Genomic DNA, 12927 nt, shown 5'->3' with positions numbered 1-12927 from the left:
TTGCAAGTGGGCCACATTGCATGCCTGTCACCAGGCTGCTGAAACAAGGACTATACTTCAAACTCCATCACATGAAAAAGTTTCTGGGAAATCAGAAAATAATTCAAAAACACAAAAAGATTCTGCAGACGCTGGAAATCTTGAAAAGCACACACAAAATGCAGGTTAATCAGCATCAATGTAGGGAAATAAACAGTTGGAAGTTTCAGGCCGAGACCTTCCATCATGACTGAAAATATTTTAAACTATTCTTGGAAACAAAATTGCAAAATCCTCACTAACTCCTGGGTTTTGTTGGCGTGTGTTGACTCAACACAGAAAGAATTTAGTAGCATAAAATGGATAAGGTTACATTGGAGGAAATCCAAAGGGGACTTACCAGGCTAATTCCTGGGAAGAGAAGATTGTCTTATCAACACAGACTAAACAGGCTGAGTCTGACACTTTGGACTTAGAAAAATAAGACCTGATCTTATTGAATCATGTAAATTCCTAAGGAGGCAGGTTTCACTAGCGGGAGAATCGCAAACAATGGGAACATGGTTTCAAGAAAAAGGTTACAGTCATTGAAAACCAACTGCGTAGATTTTATTTTCTTGCAGAGGGTCGCAAATCTCTGGAACTTTCTACCCCACAGAATAGGAGGCTAGCTCATTAGAAGTAGTTAACGTGGAGGGAGGTACACTTTTGTAGGATCTGGCAGAGAAGTGTTGAGGTCTGGGATAGATCTGCCATTATCATATTGAAAGGCAGGGCAAATGGCCAGCTACTATTTTCTTGTGTACATCCTGGAAGACATTTGAAACCCAAGTCTGTACAATAAGAGAACTAAGGGCAGATAATGGGAGGAATACACAACTTACCAAACACAGGATCCAGCACCATTTGTAACCATTTACAAAGGACCACCTAGCAGCCTTAGAGAAGCAAGTCACTCTCGTTATCAAGGGACTGTCTAAGACCGAACTTGAAAATGGTCATTATAATAATTAGGGCCTTTGAGCTGATGAGATCCTGGCTCAGGTCACACCATCTCTGGAATGGAATGGGATTGTTAATCATCCACTTCACATGAGCCAGGACCAGTTAATTGTTCTCTCCTCAAGTCTGAAGACCTCATTCCAGTATTGATATTAGATTAGATTAGCTTTATTTGTCACATGTACATCGAAGCATACAGTGAAATGCATCGCTTCGGTCAAATCAAATAAGGAAGGATAATGCTAGGCAGCCCACATAGCATGCTCACAACTCTCTAACACTAACTTCTCCTTTCTGGAATGTGGGAGGAAACCAGAGAACCTGAAAGGCAACCTGTGCAGTGACGGGAACTCCTTAAGACAGTGGTGGGAATTGAATTCCAATCTTACAGCTGGAGCACTGTAAAGTGTTGCGCTAATGGCTACACTAACGTGCTGTCCCCAGGGACATGAAAACAAAAATGTAAGCAGAGTAAACACTGCACGATTGGAGGTGTTGCCTTTCAGTTGAGGCATTAAGTCTCATCTCCCTTCTCAGGTATGTACAAAAGATCACACACCACTATTTCAATGAACAGTGGGTGAGTTACCTTTGCTGTCCTTATCAATATTTATCAAGCTTGTGCAAAAATTGGCTGCCTTGTTTCAACCCTTTGCTGTAAGGTGCTTTGGGTGTACAGGAAGGTACCAACATTTAACTTTGCCCTTTTTCTTTTGCTGGAATTGCACTCAAATACTAGAGTGAGGTTAAAAGTACACCCATATGAGATAAATATCTAAATTACGTCTCAATCAAAAAATTATACACCCACGATTTTAACATCAGTTGTAAGCAAAGTGCCAGAAGTGACAGTAGGAGATGTTCTTTGCAATGTGGAAAAATGTCCAGGAAATATAGTGCTGCTGATAGGAATGAAGGTGCTGTCTCACCAATGACTGAACCTTTCACAGTGGCCTACAAAATTAACTTAATTGGAATTTGGCAGGGTATACGTGCTATCGTAGAGACAGAAATATGGGAAGAGGGGGTGGGGTGGCCCTGTTGGTGAGGAATGAGTTTCAGTCCTTAGCAAAGGGTGACTTAGGAACAGGGGAAGTAGAGTCTGTGTGGATTGAGCTGAGGAACAGTAAGGGTAAAAAGACCCTATTGGGTGTTGTGTACAGGCCCCCAAACAGTAGCGTGGATATTGGGTACAAGTTGATTAGAGAGTTAACATTGGCACGTGCTAAAGGTAATGCAGTCGTTATGGGAGATTTCGACATGCAGGTGAACTGGAAGAATCAGGTAGGTGCTGGACCCCAGGATAGGGAGTTTGTGAAGTGTCTAAGGGATGTATTTTTGGAACAGCTTGTGCTTGAGCCAACCAGGAACGAGGCTATTTTGGACTTGGTGATGTGTAATGAACAGGAATTGATAAGTGATCTTGAAGTAAAGGAGCCATTAGGAAGTAGTGATCATAACAGGATAAGTTTTTATCTACAATTTGAGAGGGATAAGGGCAGATCAGAGGTGTCAGTGTTGCAATTAAATAAAGGAGACTACGGAGCCATGAGGGAAGAGCTGGCCAAAGTTAAATGGGCAGATGCCCTGGCAGGAAAGACAGTGGATCAGCAGTGGCAGATATTCTTGGGAATAATACAAAAGATGCAAAAGCAGTTCATTCCAATGAGAAGGAAGGATTCAAAGAGGGGAAAGGGGCCACAGTGGTTGACAAAGGAAGTCAGAGATTGTATAGCATTAAAGAAAAAGAAGTATGACAGGGCTAAGATGAGTGGGAATACAGATGATTGGGAAAGTTTTAAGGAACAGCAGATCTTAACTGAAAAGGAAATATGGAGAGAAAAAAATCAGGTATGAGCTCAGTCTAGCCAAGAATATAAAAGGGGATAGCAAAAGCTTTTTTAGCTATGTGAAAACAAAGAAGATAGTTAAGAACAATGTTGGCCCCTTGAAGAATGAATTGGGAGAAATTGTTAAGGGAAACAGGGAAATGGCAACAGAATTTAATATGTACTTTAGATCTGTCTTCACCAGGGAGGACACAAGCAATCTCCCAGATGTATGGATGGGCCAGGGTCATAAGATATCAGAGGAATTGAAACAGATTGACATTAGGAAAGAAACTGTGATGAGTAGACTGATAGGACTGAAGGCTAATAAATCCCCGGGTCCAGATGGTCTGCATCCAAGGGTTCTAAAAGAGGTGGCCCAAGAAATTGCGGATGGTAATCATTTTCCAATGTTCCTTAGATTCAGGATCAGTTCCTGAAGATTGGAGAGTGGCTAATGTTATCCCACTTTTCAAGAAGGGAGGGAAGGAGAAAACGGAGAACTATCGCCGTTAGCCTAACGTCAGTCGTGGGAAAGATGCTTGAGTCCATTATTAAGGTCGAAATAGTGGCATATCTTGATGGCAGTAATAGGATTAGGCCAAGCCAGCATGGATTTACCAAGGGCAAATCATGCTTGACTAATCTGTTGGAGTTTTTTGAGGGTGTAACAAGGATGTTAGACGAGGGTAAGCCAGTGGATATAGTGTACCTAGATTTTCAGAAGGCATTTGATAAGGTGCCACATAGGAGATTGGTGAGTAAAATCAGAGCTCATGGCATTGGGGGCAGGGTTTCAACATGGATAGAAAACTGGTTGGCAGATAGAAAGCAAAGGGTAGCAGTGAATGGGTGTTTCTCGGACTGGCTGGAGGTGACTAGTGGGGTACCACAGGGCTCTGTATTGGGACCACAGCTCTTTACGATTTATGTCAACGATTTAGATGAGGGCATTGAAAACTATATCAGCAAGTTTGCTGACGATACTAAACTGGGTGGCAGTGTGACATGCGAAGAGGACGTTAGGAGAATACAGGGAGACTTGGATAGGCTGGGTGAGTGGGCAGATACTTGGCAGATGTCATTCAATGTGAATAAATGTGAAGTTATCCACTTTGGAAGCAGGAACAAGAGGGCAGAGTATTGTCTGAACGGTGTAGAGTTAGGTAAGGGAGAAATGCAAAGAGACCTAGGAGTCCTGGTTCATCAGTCAATGAAGGTGAATGAGCAAGTGCAAAAGGCAGTGAAGAGGGCAAATGGAATGTTTGCCTTTATTACAAGGGGAATTGAGTACAAGAGCAAGGATGTTCTTTTGCATTTGTACAGGGCCCTGGTGAGACCACACCTGAAATATTGTGTACAGTTTTGGTTTCCAGGTTTAAGGAAGGATATTCTGGCAATTGAGGAAGTGCAGTGTAGATTCACTAGGTTGATTCCTGAGATGGCAGGGCTGTCTTACGCAGAGAGATTGGAGAGATTAGGCTTGTACACACTGGAATTGAGGAGATTGAGAGGGGATCTGATTGAAACGTATAAAATAATTAAAGGATTTGATAGGATTGAGGCAGGAAATATGTTCAAGATGTTGGGAGAGTCCAGTACCAGAGAGCATGGATTGAGAATAAGAGGTCAGTTATTTAAAACTGTTTTGAGGAAAATCTTCTTCTCCCAGAGAGTTGTGGAGGTGTGGAATGCACTGCCTCGGAAGACGGTGGAGGCCAATTCTCTGGATGCTTTCAAGAAGGAGCTAGATAGATATCTGATGGATAGGGGAATCAAGGGATATGGGGACAAGGCAGGGACTGGGTATTGATAGTGAATGATCAGCCATGATCTCAGAATGGCGGTGCAGACTCGAGGGACCGAATGGTCTACTTCTGCACCTATTGTCTATTGTCTATTATGCGCCAAACAATCTGCCACACCAAAACTTTCACCTTACAGAAAGAATTAGCTATGAGGGCAACTATTAATGGTAGTGCTCACCAGGAATCACTGTTCAGCTGCTGTCAAGACCTGGATGATGGTGAACAATGTATGTCAGAAAATCACACGAAAGATACACAAAAAATATTTTGTAGGTGTTGATGCAATGAGAGATTGAGCCATTGACTCTTTCAAGATAAGACCTTCACCATGATCGATTTAGGCTGAGATAGCAACGACTGAGTTATATAGCTTATATCGTAAAAACATCGTCTGTTCAGCCCTTTAACAACACATAGCTGCCTTATGAAGATTGATCAAGTAGAACAAGCTGACATTCTTCATTCTCCGGTGAGGTTGATCTCCCCGAAATATCAAATCTTTAGGTTGGGCTTGGCAGCAAAGGTCCTGAGGACACAAAAGACTTACTCGTCTCTGTGCTGAACTGAGGCTGTGGACTCACTTTCCTGAACTTCAGTTCTATACGTTATTTGCTTACCTATATTGATTGCATGATTTGTTTCAGTTTTTGCACAATTGGGCATTTGATGGTCTTTTTAAAAAATGGGTTCTATTAGGTTTCTTTGTTTTGTGGCTGTCTGCGAGGAGACAAATCTCATGGTTGTAAATAGCATACATACTTCGATTACAAATGTATTTCAAACTTCGGACTGCAGATAGTGGGGCCTGGAGTAAAATACAAATTGCTGGAGGAACTCAGCAGGCCAGGCAGCACCCACAGAGGGAAAGGCAGTCCTAATGCAGGTACTCAAGCATCACTTTACCTCTACAGATACTACCTGACCAGCAAGTTGTTTTTTGCTCAAGATCCTGAGGGGCTGCTTTCCCAACTTGGAGTCACAGTCTCAGAATAAGGGGTTGAGGTACATATGATTGAGGTGTGGAGAAGCATCTTTATCAAAAGTTGTGGATCTATGGAATAGTCTCCCTAAAGTGGACGGGCAGCACTGATGATGAAGGTGGCAATGGACTGGAGTGACCCCTCCAGGGCACAATCCTATTTCTTTTGCCTGAGCTATTTAATTGAATTTCCCTCAAATTTTCCCTACTATTGCTTCAAATGTTCCAGACAGTAGTAAATTCCAAATTGTCACCTCTCTTTAAACAAAGATTTCTGGTGAAATTCTTCTGGATGTATTTATGATCCCCATGTTTTGGACTTAACACAGAATTGGAGTATTATCTCAATGTTTACCCTACAGATCTCTTTCCATACTTTCTGACAACCATCCCTCTACCTTTCCTTTTCTAGATCAAGCTGGATCATACATTTACAACAGCCATGCACTATCAGAATTATTATCACTTGACTTAGATGACACGTAATTTGTTATTTTGCAGGTGCAGTACAGTGAACTCAGCCAGCTCCAACACGGGCCCAAGCCTTCCCACCATCAAGGACACCTTCAAAAGGCAATGTCTCAAAAAGGCGGCATCCATCATTAAGGACCCCCACCACCCAGGATATGTCCACTTCTCATTACTACCATCAAGGAGGACATACAGGAGCCTGAAGATGCTCACTCAACATTTTAAGACAGCTTCTTCCCCTCTGCCATCACATTTCTCAACAGGCGATGAACACATGAACACTACCTCACGAGTATGTGTCGGATTGTCCATGATGGATAACAGTTTGTTTACTGACATCTTCTCCACCACCAACTCAAAATAATCCTGGTTGTAGCCAAGGACAGATCCAGCCTTCTTGATGAGTTTATTTAGCCTTCTTGCATTACCAGCACCAACGCTGCTCCCCCAACTTAAAGCCGCAAAGACTGCACTCGCTACAACAGATGGGTAAAAGATCTCCAACATCCTGCTGCACACATCTGCAGATTTTCTTCTGCTTGTGTGACGAGTTTTTTGCTCTTTTGCATTAATTAATAAATATTTATTATAATTTATAGTATATTTTATGTATTGCGCCGTACTGCAGTAGCAAAACACACTTCGACGTGCCAGTGATAATAAACCTGATTCCGAAAAGATTTAAAATAACTATAAATTACAGATAAATAAACAATGCAAAAATAGGAATAATGAGGTAGAGTTTATGGACCATTCAGAAACCTGAAAGTGGTTGTTGGGGGGAGACATAGAAACTATTTAAGAATGGAACTGTTGGGATGGGACAGAAACTTGGGTTTATAGGTGCCTACTACAGTTGTAGCAGTGGTGTGTTAAAGCCATTCTTTGCACAAAGGAAAAGTTGCACATACAAAATATCTAAGGTTACTTTGTAAGCACTGCAGTGGTACCTGTTCAACATGGTATCCAATGTAAGCACAGTAAACAACCACAAACAGTAGTAACATGGTAACTGGATTATCAGTGGACAAAAAGTGCTCATGACAGAGATTACTTCTCTGCTTTACTTTGAACATTGTCATAAAATCGTTGGTATTCCAGCTAGAGGGCTTTTTGTTTAGTGTCTCAACTGTAAGAGGTGGGAGACAGGGTGACAGATTATGACCAATGCATTTAGAATCCCATTCTGCAGTGATACCCTTCGTGCATGAAAATGTCAAGGACTTGGAAGAGAGCCAGAATAGGCTGTCAGGATAGACTGGGAAACAAGTACATTTAATTTGAAATGGTGCATATTTTAACATAATATGATTAAAGTCTTTAAAAATAACAATGGAAATAGACTTTCCCTCCCTAGGGACCTCAAACCATCTATAACTTCAAATGAATTCCTCCCTCATTCCCCACTTTCTCCACTTCCGAAGAGAAACCTAAACAATTCATTTCAATTCTCCCATAACCCACATTTCTCCCTATAACCACTCAACACCCTTACCAGCAAATCTACTTCCTTTTTCCCAGTCTTCACAACCACACTCCCCATACCCTGAATACCTCCTCTCCATCCATCAAAAGTGGAATTTCCTAGTGACCAACCATGTTAATTCCTAACCCCATTCCCTTTTCAATATGTTGATCCATGGCCTCCACTTTTGCCACAATGAGGCCATTCTCAGGGTGGAGGAGCAATACCTCATATTCTATCTAGGTAGCTTTCAACCTAATGGCATGAACATCTATTTCTCCTTCCAGTATTTTTTACTCCCCCCTTCAACTTCTATTCCCCACTTTGCCCTCCCATCTCTTCTCACACCCCCATGGGTTCCCTCCTTTCTCCCATGATCCACTGTCCTCTCCTATCAGATTCCCTCTTCTCCAGTCCTTTGACTTCCCACCCATCACCTTCTAGCTATCCTTCCCCCCACCCCCGACTATTTTATTCTGGTGTCTTCCCCCACTTCCTTTTCAGTCCTGATGAAGGGTCTCATTGAAACATTGATTTCTTGTTTATTCATTTCTATAGAGACTGCCTGACCTGCTGAGATCCTCTAGCATTTTGTGCGTGTTGCTCCCCGTACCCTGCTCGTCAGTTCACACTTCCTCACTTTTCTCATACTTTCACCTCCCTCCATGCACTTCATTTGCAACCCCCACTACCAATTTCTTCCTTTCTTCTCTCCTCCCCTCCAAAGTTCCAACGTCTCAAGCATCCCCTACCTTCAACCTCACTCCCTCACCCTAATTTCCCCAGTCTCCTTCCATACCCACAATTCCCCCCAAATACCACCTCCCTCACCCACCTCTCCCACTACCACTACCTTAACCCCTCCGACCCCACCCCCTCCTCCAATCACCCTTTCTCCACCTCACCTACCGCTCCACTAACCCGCCCCCCCCTTACGGCAGATCTACGAAATCCTCCCACAAACCAGAGCCCTCTCCCTGCCGCTGCCCCTCTCGTACTGGGGGTCCGGGGCTTGGCTCCCGTCTGACCTGGCGGCGCTTCTCCCCCGCCTCAGCCGCACTCTCTCCCTCGGTGCACTCGCCGACAGCAGGGCCCGCTCCGCCGTCCCGGAACCACAAGACCGCTTCCGGGGGCAGCTGCAGTCAGCTGATAGCGGGGCGAGGGGCCGGGGGGTGGGGAGAGAGGCGGGTGGGAGGAGGGAGGGGAGAGAGTGACCTGGGAGTCTTAGAGGTAACGGGTGGGGGGAAAGGAGAGAGGTTGAATTTCAACCCTCACAACTGTGCTATCTGAAAGACCATCAGTTTCAATCTAAAAGATATGTCTTGCCGAGTCTGCCTCAATGGCCGATGAATTCCTCGTCCACGCTTTATTACTTCAGTCCATTCCACTACATTCTTTGCTAACCAATCTAATTCTACTATCCAACACCGTGATACCCGATTTCTAGCTTGCTCCATCTGCATATCAGTTCTGTGTTTAATCTGTATTAATTCTGCTGGTAGACCAAGTAAGATAGAAGAGGTCCAGTTATAATCTCCTGAAAGGCATCTCACGGGCGAATTCTGGACCATACTTCAATCACTGAGGGATGCTCGACAGCTGCAGCAGGGCTTGAATGTTACATCTTACAAAGTGAAACTAAGTGACATAGGTGACGACAATGATTCGCTCGCCGATGAGCTCACTGCCTTCTGTGCCTGCTTTGACCATCAAAACATGGACAAACAACCACAGCTCTGATGACCTTGTAACTACAGTCTCTGAGGCTGAGGTGAGAGCATCCTTCAAGAGGGTGTATCAATCGAAAGCATCCTGGCCCAGGCGGGGTACCTGGCTGAGTGCTAAAGACCTGTGCCTATCAACTGGGTGGAGTGTTCACCAATATATTTAACTTCTTACTTTGGCAGTCTGAGGAACCCACCAGCATCAAAGAGGCTTTATTATCCTTATTATAATAAAGTCCATGTCAGTCTGTGTGTCAGAATAATACACTGCCAAGTATCAGCTTTGGCTTAGCAGCAGTTTTGTCTGAGATCAGAAGGGTGAAAATTTTGTGATCATTCATGATCTGATGAAATGACCTGACTTGATGAAATGGGGTGGGGTGGGTGCTTGGAGCAGGCCCACAACCTCAGCCTTAGTGCAGCAAAGAACGGAGCAAAAGTTGTGGAACAATGGGCAGAATCGGTCAAACCCTCATCTCTGGTCTTGACATCCAGCCCGGCGTTAAAATCGTCCAAACATCGGGTCGTTCTTCACTCTAAGACTGAGGCAACCTATGCCTAAGAGGTAACCTGATAAAAGTATATAATTTTATAAACTTCTATCAGGTCACCCCTCAGCTTCCAATGTTTGAGAAAATCAAACCAACTTTGTCCAACCTCTCATTATAGTTAATACCCTCTAATCCAGACAACAACCTGGTGAACCACTTCTGTTCCCCACCCTAAGCCTCCACATCTTCCTTGTAATGTATCTATCAGAATTGCACACAGTACTCAAAATGTTGCCTAACCCAGGTTTTATTTTGGTGACATGGCATCCTGACTTTTATCCCTCACATTCAACGTTAATGAAGGCGAGTGTGCCATAGGCTTTCATTAACACCCTATCCACTTGTGTTGCCACTTTAAGGGAGGTGTGGACTCTTACCCCACAATCCCTCTGTATATCGATGCTCCTAAGGTTCCAGGTTATGCCTAGGCCTTGTCTGCTCACCTGAGTGGGTCCCATTCTGCTTTTGCTGTGAAGAATATTTAGCTTCCTCTTGAAAAGAACCAGTGATTATGACTCCTCTTTAAAAGACGAATACAAACCAAATCGGATGAGCATTATCATGGGCTGAGTGATTGTCCTTTGGATCACCATAAGATATAGGAGACCATATTTGTGTATAAAATGATGAGAGGCATTGATTGTGTGAACATCTCCCTCTGCAAATGGATACTAGACTTCCTGACTGGGAGACCTCAGTCAGTCCGGATCGGAGGCAGCATCTCCAACACTATCACACTGAGCGTAGGGGCCCCCCAGGGCTGTGTGCTCTGTCCACTGCTGTTCATTATGCTGATCCATGACTGCTGCAACACACAGCTCGAACCACATCATCAAGTTCACAGATGACACAACCGTGGTGGGTCTCATCAGCAAGAACGACGAGTCAGCTTACAGAGAGGAGGCGCAGCGGCTAACGGACTGGTGCAGAGCCGATAACCTGCCTCTGAATGTGAACAAAACAAAAGAGATCGTTGTTGATTTCAGGAAGGCACGGAGCGACCACTCCCCACTGAACATCGATGGCTCCTCGGTAGAAATCGTTCAGAGCACCAAGTTTCTTGGTGTTCACCTGGTGGAGATTCTCACCTGGTTCCTCAACACCAGCTCCATAGCAAAGAAAGCCCAACAGTGTCTCTACTTTCTGCGAAGGCTGAGGAAAGTTCATCTCCCACCCCCATCTTCATCACATTCTACAGGGGTTGTATTGAGAGCATCCTGAGCAGCTGCATCACTGCCTGGTTCGGAAATTACATCATCTCAGATCGCAAGGCCCTGCAGCGGATAGTGAGGTCAGCTGAGAAGATCATCAGGGTCTCTCTTCCCTCCATTACAGACATTTTCACTACACACTGCATCCGCAAGGCAAACAGCATTATGAAGGACTACACGCACCTCTCATATAAACTCTTCTCCCTCCTGCCATCTGGGAAAAGGCATCGGAGCATTTGGGCTCTCACGTATGTATGTAACAGTTTCTTCCCCCAAGCTATCAGACTCCTCAATACCTAGAGACTGGACTGACACCAGCTTACTGCTCTCTACTGTGCCTATTGTCTTGTCTATTGTTTATTGTAATGCCTGCACTATTTTGTGCACTTTATGCAGTCCTGGGTAGGTCTGTAGTCTAGTGTAGTTTTTTTTTTCTGGTTGTTTTTCACGTAGTTCAGTATAGTTTTTGTACTGTTTCATGTAGCACCATGGTCCTGAAACATAGAAAATAGGTGCAGGAGTAGGCCATTCAGCCCCTTGAACCATGAAAACATTGTCTCGTTTTTACTGTGCACTGTACCAGTAGTTATGGTTGAAATGACAATAAAAAGTGACGTCTTGACTAGTCAAAGGCTTTTTTCCCAGTGCTGAAATGGCTAGCACGAGAGGGCACAGTTTTTAGGTGCTTGGAAATAGGTACAGAGGAGATGTCAAGGGCAAGATTTTTACACAGAGAGTGGTGAGTGTGTGGAATGGGCTGCCAGCAATGGTGGTGGAGGCAGATACAGTAGGGTCTTTTAAGAGATTCCTGGACAGATACATGGAGCTCAGAAAAATTGAGGTCTATGGGTAACCCTAGGTAATTTCCAAGGTAAGGACATGTTCAGCACAGCTTTATGGGCCAAAGGGCCTGTATTGTGCTGTAGGTTTTCTATGTCTCGAATATACAGGAGCAGAATATTGTTGGTAGAATCTCAGATGGAGACAAGAGGGTGTACAGGAGCGAGATATACCAGCTAGTGGAGTGACGTCACAGCAACAACCTTGCGCTCAATGTCAGTAAGATGAAAGGGTTGACTGTGGACTTTATGAAGGGTAAGATGAGGGAACACAAACAATCCTCATAGAGGGATCCGAAGTGGAGAGTGAGCAATTTAAAGTTCCTGGATGTCAAGATCTCTGAAGATCTAACCTGGTCCCAACATATCAATGCAGTTATAAAGAAGGCAAGACAGTGGCTATATTTCATGAGGAGTTTGAAGAGATTTGGTTTGTCATCTAAAACACTCGAAAACTTCCGTAGTTGTACCGTGGAGAGCATTCTGACAGGCTGCATCACTGTCTGGTATTGGAAGTGTGGGGTGCTATTGCACAGGACCGAAAAAAGCTACAGGAAGTTGTAAAATTAGTCAGCTCCATCTTGGGTACTTGCCTATGTAATATCCAGGACACCTTCAAGAGTGGTGCCTCAGAAAGGTGGCGTCCATTACTGAGGACCCCCATTACCCAGGACATGCCCTCTTCTCATTGTTACCGTAAGGAAGGAGATACAGAAGCCTGAAGGCACACACTCAGTGATTCAGGAACAGCTTCTTCCCCTCTGCCGTATGATTCCTAAACGGACATGGAACCCATGAGTACCACCTCATTTTAAAAATATGTATTTCTGTTTTTGCACTATTTTAAATCTGTTTAATATATACATATATACTTTGTGTAATTGATTTACTTAATTATTTTTTCTTTATTATTGTGTATTACATGCTGCTGCTGCCAAGTCAACAAATTTTATGACACATACTGGTGATAATAAACCCGATCCTGATTCAGATTCAGAATTAGGCCATTTGGCTCATCAAGTCTGCTCCTCCATTTCATTGTGGCTGATCCATTTTTTCTCCCAGCCCC

The 12927-nt window shown here is 43.9% G+C and overlaps 2 protein-coding genes across 8 annotated transcripts in view; one reads left to right on the top strand and one right to left on the bottom strand.

Annotated features, from left to right (window-relative positions):
- LOC132379021 (GTP-binding protein SAR1a) overlaps positions 1-8657 on the bottom strand; it is a 35964-nt gene extending 27307 nt beyond the window's left edge. The window contains exon 1 of one of the 3 annotated variants that reach the window (XM_059946471.1): positions 8532-8657. The gene's annotated coding sequence lies outside the window, so the exon portion shown is untranslated. Of the gene's footprint in view, positions 1-8497 lie in introns of all 3 variants that reach the window. The other 2 variants (XM_059946470.1, XM_059946472.1) reach the window with 2 other exon arrangements.
- Positions 8658-8753: 96 nt separating this feature from the next.
- LOC132379017 (protein transport protein Sec24A-like) overlaps positions 8754-12927 on the top strand; it is a 91805-nt gene continuing 87631 nt past the window's right edge. For 3 of the 5 annotated variants that reach the window (XM_059946464.1, XM_059946463.1, XM_059946460.1), the window contains exon 1: positions 8754-11271. The gene's annotated coding sequence lies outside the window, so the exon portion shown is untranslated. The remainder of the gene's footprint in view (positions 11272-12927) is intronic. The other 2 variants (XM_059946462.1, XM_059946461.1) reach the window with 2 other exon arrangements.

Source organism: Hypanus sabinus, chromosome 21 (assembly GCF_030144855.1).
Source record: "Hypanus sabinus isolate sHypSab1 chromosome 21, sHypSab1.hap1, whole genome shotgun sequence".
NCBI classification, from domain to species: Eukaryota; Metazoa; Chordata; class Chondrichthyes; order Myliobatiformes; family Dasyatidae; genus Hypanus; species Hypanus sabinus.
The sequence above is the reverse complement of the archived record's forward strand: the minus strand, read 5'-3'. Positions and strand labels throughout refer to the sequence as shown.